Here is a 6616-nt window from a genome sequence, read left to right on the forward strand (position 1 = left end):
AATAAAATTATAATAATAAATTAACATACAAAGAATTACACTTACAAATTTTAAGAGAGTGAAACAAAAAATAAATTTGTTTTATACAAAATTAAAAATAAAAATTTTATAAAAAAATATAATTATATATTTAAAATATTTGAGTATTAAAAAGTTTATAAGCAAGAAAATAAAGGGTAAAATCCATAAGAAAAATTAAATTTAATTCTAACGTAATTTTTTAAACGCAAGAACTATAATTTCTAACTTCTTATAAACGTCGCACGTTAAGAATGTAAAATTATTTTGGCGTTTAGAATAAAAAAATATCAAAACATAAGGAGGGAGTGTTCAATGCACTCAAACGTCTTTTCTTTCTTTTGTTTTTAACGTTAAACTAAATACAATTGTAGTCATTTGTAGATAAATTAGTATGAAACGTTTAATTCTTAATGAATTTTAATGATTAAGGGTTCGTTTGGAAAATTTCAAAAGTAATTTTTTTGAGTTTTGACTTATGAAAAGTAGTAGTATTAATATCTGGTGCAATTTTTAAAACCAAATTGCAACTTTCTAAAAAGTTATTTATGAGCTTATAGAGAAGTTAAAAAAAATAACTTCTCTCATAATACTACTACTTTTTATCACATTTCTATAAAATATGTACTTTTAAAACTAAAAATTTAAATACAAAATAACTTATTTATAAGCTACTTTTAATATAGTTATTTATTGTTTTAGCTATTTTTTTCAAAAGTAATTTAATTAAGTTGTTTACCCAAATTGAACCTAAGTATATTGAGCATTTTCCTTATCTTCTTATAAATAATGCTCCGCATTTAAGTGAACTGCTTTCATGCGCGCGACATTACTTATTTATAACAGACTTTTAATAAAAATATCATTTTTTTTCTTTTCATTTTTCTTTAACGTAAAGTTTCTTTTCTTTTCTAATTTATATTTTTATCTAATTATTATCTCTTTCTCTTCATATTTTCATTTTTTTTATTAATTTTGTTCATACCAAACCCAACGCTAAGTCTCAGATCCAAATAAGATAAAAAGGCTCAATCCATAGATTGGTCTTCCCACTTAACCGACCTCCTCCAAAGAGGTCGGGTTCAACACAGACTTCAACCTAAAGAAGTCGGGACCGAAGGATTAGCTGGCAGATAGCACTTATTCAAATAAGTAACTGCCCCTAAAATCTCTCAACCCACTTCCAAGAATCATATCTCAACTTTCCTAAGATAAATGAACGATTATCCTCCTTAAAAGGTGGAACTACTCCAACGGTGGTTATTGGATCACCACTATAAATACACTAACTCCCCTCAGGTATCTCTAAGTTCCAATATTCTAAGAACTTGCTTAGGCCCCTACTGAGTTAAGTATCGGAGTATCTTTGCAGGTACCACCCCTCATTCTTTCATTCACGCAAGTCGGACGGAAGCTCCCAGACACAAACCTAGTCAGTGGCTTCCTACCTTAGACGATTGGGCCAACCTTATCAATCCAGCCCATCAAAAGTGGGGATTCGACTTATTATGACCCTTTCTCCAAGCGCCTGGACAAGTAAAATATCTAATAGTGGGAGTGGACTACTTCACGAAGTGGATAGAAGCAGAACCATTAGCCACCATCACGACTCAAAAAAGTAAGAAGTTCCTCTACAAGAACATTATCACAAGGTATGGGGTACCTCACTCCATCACCATTGATAATGGAACTCAGTTCACCGACTCTACCTTCAAAAACCTAGTAGACAGCATGAAGATCAAGCACCAGTTCACCTCGGTAGAACACCCCCAAGCAAATGGGTAAGGCGAGGCGGCTAACAAGGTCATTCTTGCTGGGTTGAAGAAGAAATTGCAAGATGCAAAAGGAGCATGGGTTGACGAGCTTCCTCAAGTATTATGGGCTTATCAGACTACGCCTCAGTTTACCACAGGAGAAACACCCTTCCGACTTGCTTATGGCATAGAAGCCATGATACTAGCTGAAATCAACGAGAAAAGTCCAAGGGTGAGCTTCTACGATGAGGTTGGAAACATACAGGGGCATAAAGAAGAACTCGAGCTACTCCCTGAAGTTCGAAAATAAGCCCAGATAAGAGAAGCAGCATTGAAGCAAAGGATGATAAATAGATATAACAAGAAAGTCATTCGAAGAAGCTTCACTCCAGACAACTTGGTCTTGATCAGGAATGACATTGGAGTTAACAAATCTGGAGATGGAAAGCTTGCTGCCAACTGGAAAGGGCCATATAAAATTAGTGAGGTCCTAGGAAAAGGCTACTACAAGGTGACCAACTTGAACGGCACCGAATTACCTAGGTTGTGGCATGCTTGTAATATGAAAAGGTACTACAGTTAAAAGCGAATTCCACTCCCCGATGTATTCTTTTTCCCGACTTCACGGTTTTTTCCCAAAAAAGAGAAAAAAGGGTTTTCCTGAAGGGGGTTTTAACGAGGCATCAAAGTGGAGGCTAAGGGGCAACAATCTTTTAACCCCTTGGAAGCAAAAAAAGTAACTTTGCAAAATAAATAAAGATCTTTTTCTACATCTCTTTTTTAAATTCCATTAAGTTATTTTTTACTACGAAATGCACCGACTTAAGCTCGACAAAACGTAAAAATTCCATGACCGACCTAAGTGGTCGTCAGGATAAAACGACGAGGTACAAGTTGGTATAAAGAGGTTATAAAAGCTGATCATGTAACTCGGACAGATAACGACTAATAAGTCGTAATACCGAGAAAAGCAAAATGTATCGCGAAAATAACCTAAGTTACAAACGATTCAAAATAAAGAAAATTTGAATGAGTAAGGAATGTCAAAAAGAGATAAAAGAAAAGCCACCAAAAATGAAAGGCAAAAGCTGTGTCCGGTGTTTAAAAATTCAAACATAACTCAACACAGCATGCCCAGGTAAAAGGCTTTTTTCAAAAGCAAAAGATCAAAAAGGTTTTTTACGAAAATCTAACAGAGTAAAAGTTGAAAGCATGCACACACCAAAAATATGCTAAACCCTTATCCAAAGAATGGTTTTTCTAATTTTATTAACGGCCATAAAAGGCCAAGAAATGTTAGGAGCAAACCACCACAAAAACAAATAAAAAGATAAAAGTGTTTAACAAAGAGACCCACAAGTCGGCCCACAAATAGCTCAACCCTGAGAAAGAGCCGTGGAAGAACTCGGGATATCCACCGGTCGAGGAGGGGATTCTATTATTCTTTGTCCCCGAGTCTTCAGGTCGGAGTCAGTCTCAGGACAGGGAGGAGAGACAATGGCCCCATCCACTACAATCCTGTCGGGGTCAAGGGGAGAAAGGTCCAGGTCAGGAGCAATAACCCCGACCTGCTTCTTGAAAACCCTCCTAGCCTCCTCCGCACCTTCAGCCACCGAATCCTCTAAATCCTGGAAAGCCTCCCGACATCCTGCCAACTCCTTTTTCAAGTCAAAGTTCTCCCCAAAGAGCTTGTTCTGCTCTGCCTTCTCCTTAAGACCCTCCGCCATGGCGCATTGGCCCATCAACTTCTTCTCCCTCTCTCGAAGCCGATCCTTCTCCTCCTTTAACTTGGCGACCTCCTCCTTTAGCCTCTTCTCCTCCTCTTGATAGAGGAAAATTCTCCCCTCAAACTCTTCCATTTTTTGGGTAGAACTCAAAGAGTTAAGGGGAGTCTTCTCCAAAATATCAAGGAGTTTGGTACACACCCCCGCCGCCCGAACACTCCCCTGAACTATAACATTCAGATGGTTCCGAACCATAGCATCTTCCATACTAATTGAGGTATGGAGAAAGACATGGTTCCGGACAAATTGAGGACCATCGAATGTAGAAGCCCCGGAAGAAGAGCCAGAAGTCTTACGCTTTTTCTTCTCGGGTTCAGGAGAAGATCGGGGAGGAGGGGGAGGAGGAGGAAGAGAAGAGGCAGAAGAAGAAGATACCACAATGGGACGAGAGGAGGTTCCCAAGTTGTGAGGAGGATGAGGGGGAAGATGAGGAGGAGGAAGAGTGCCAGTAGCCCTGGCGGCGTCAACTCGATCCCGGGACCTCCTCTTGGCATCCTGGACCTTCTGGTAAAAGGAGTTAGAAGCTTTCTTCACCATTTCTGAAAAAAGAAAACAAGGAATTAATCCACAAATCAGAAGAAGTCAGAAATAGTAACTCGAAGAGATTTCAAAGTCGGAAGCGATAAAATTAAGTCGGAAATTAACAAAAGTCAACAACAAAATCTACCTATTTGGGCTCGAACAAAATTTGAAGAGCCTTGAAGGAATCTTTTTGTATTCAAGTAAGGGGCCCTCTCCCAAACTTCTCGGAAGAACCCCACGACAGCCTCTTCCACCTCATCCAGGTCATCTAGACCATACTTATCCACAGGAGAGGCCTCTAACCAGTAAAGAGGAAAGCAGGGAGAAGAATTTTAATCTAGGAAAAAGGGGGTGGTAACCCTCTATAGCTTGAATTTTGAAGAAAAAAATTTTAAAGTCGTGGAAGGATTCGTCAAAAAGGTTGAAAACTCTCCGACCTTGAATGGCTCGAAAAGAAATCCATTGTTGCTTATTGTTTTGCCCACTGAAGGGCTTGGTCATATGAAAGAGATAGAAAAAAAATCTTCAAAGACGTCAGAAACTCCAGTTCCCGACTGACAAGTTGGTAAATTTTCATAAAACCCCAGGAGTTGGGGTGGAGCTGAGTTAGGGCAACTTAGCAGTAGTTCAGAACTTCTATCTCAAAATTAGTAAAAGATAGAAAAACCCCCAGACGGGTAAAAAGGCTCTCATACATAAAAAAGAAATGAGGGTCAGCATCAGCAGCCCTCCCAAAGTAAACCCAGTCTTCAGGACCCGGGGCAATCAACTCATATTTTGGCTCGTCGTCATCAGAAACACAGATCCAGTGGTGGGTACGAAGGTCGGTGATATAGTCTGTATCTACTAAGGGGCTCTCCCCAAGAACAGTAACGTCCACCCACAGTGAAAGAGACTCAATGGAAGACATCTTTTATAGTAGGTAGAAAGACAATGAAACCTACAAAAAAAATGGGAAGGATCAAAAACAGGTCTCCAAAAAGGCCTAAGTAAGTTTTTCAACAGAACAGAGTCACTAGGCCTACAGTCCGGTTCACTACGAACACACTATAAAACGCTCCTCTAAACAAAACATACAGACAAAAGCATACATTAATAAGAGAAAAGAGGAGAAAAAACTGACCTTTGCTTGCGACAAAGGACAGGTGCGACGGCAACTAAGGCACTCGAAGAAGGAAGAGGCTTTCTTTCGAACAGAGAGTGTAAGCGCAAAAGTTTTCAAAAAAAACAAAGAAAAGAAAAAGAGGAAAAAGTATTTATAAACACGCCGGGGGCATAATGGTAAGTCAACATTGTCATTAAAAGATGCGCCGTTACCAATGTAACTGCTCCCCACGTGTAAATACGAAACCTCTAACGGAATCGACTTTTGATTAGACGCGACTGTTGAAAATTTTTAATCACGTCGGTTCTAGAAATCACGTTGGCTCCCACTTCACGTCGGCTACAAGCTCGAGTTCAAATACTCGAATCCAACTCATTAACAAAAGAGATTGGACTCGAGTAGGGGCACTGTTCATATCCTGACCCAACGCTAAGGCACAGGTCCAAATAAGATAAAAAGGTCCAATCCATAGATTGGCCTTCCCGCGTAACCGACCTCCTCCAAAGAGGTCGGGTTCAACACAGACTTCAACCCAAGGAAGTCGGGACCGAATGATTAGTTGGCAGATAACACTTATTCAAATAAGTAATTGCCCCTAAAATCTCTCAACCCACTTTTAGGAGCCATATCTCAACTTCCCTAAGATAAAGGGACGGTTATCCTCCTTAATAGGGGTGTGCAAAAAAACTGGTTTCACTGAACTGAATTGAAACTGAACTGAAACTGTTTTAAATAAACCAGTTTTTTTAAATAAAAAACTGAACTGAAACCATAGTTTTTATGAAAAACCAGTTTATTAAAAATCAGTTTTTATGGTTCAGTTTAGTTTTAAACCAAATTAAAACTGGTTTTATTTAAACTCCAAAATTAATTTTACATACTCTTTCTTTCTCTTTCTCCCTTCACTCTCTCTCTCCCCTTTCTCTCTCTCTCTCTCCCCTTTCTCTTTCTCTCTTTCTCTCTCTCTCTCTCCCTTCTCTCTCTCCTCTCCCTCTCTCTCCTTTCCCCCTCTCCCTTCCTTCCTCTCTCTCTTCCTCTCTCTCTCTCCTCTCCCTTCTCTCTTTCTCCCACTCCTCTCTCTCTCTCCCTTCCTTTTTCTCCCTCTCCCTCTTTTTCCTCTCTCTCTCTCTCTCTCCCTCTCTACCTCTCCTTCCCCTTCCTTCTTCTCTCTCCTCCCCTCTCTCTTCCTCTCTCTCCTCTTTCTTCCTCTCTCTCTCTCCCTGTCCTCTTTCTTCCTCTCTCTCTTCTTCTCCTCTTTCTCCCCCTCCTCTCTCCCTTCTCTCTCTCTCTCTCTCTTTCGTTTCTTTCTTCTCTCCCTTCTCTATCTCTCTCTCTTTCTCTCTCTCCCCCTCCTATTTGTCTCCCTCTTTTTCTCTCTCTTCCCCTCCTTCTCTCTCTCTTTTTCCTCTCTCTCTCTTCTCTCCCTCCTCTCT

The sequence above is a fragment of the Arachis duranensis genome, chromosome 10 (assembly GCF_000817695.3).
Source record: "Arachis duranensis cultivar V14167 chromosome 10, aradu.V14167.gnm2.J7QH, whole genome shotgun sequence".
Classification (NCBI taxonomy): domain Eukaryota; kingdom Viridiplantae; phylum Streptophyta; class Magnoliopsida; order Fabales; family Fabaceae; genus Arachis; species Arachis duranensis.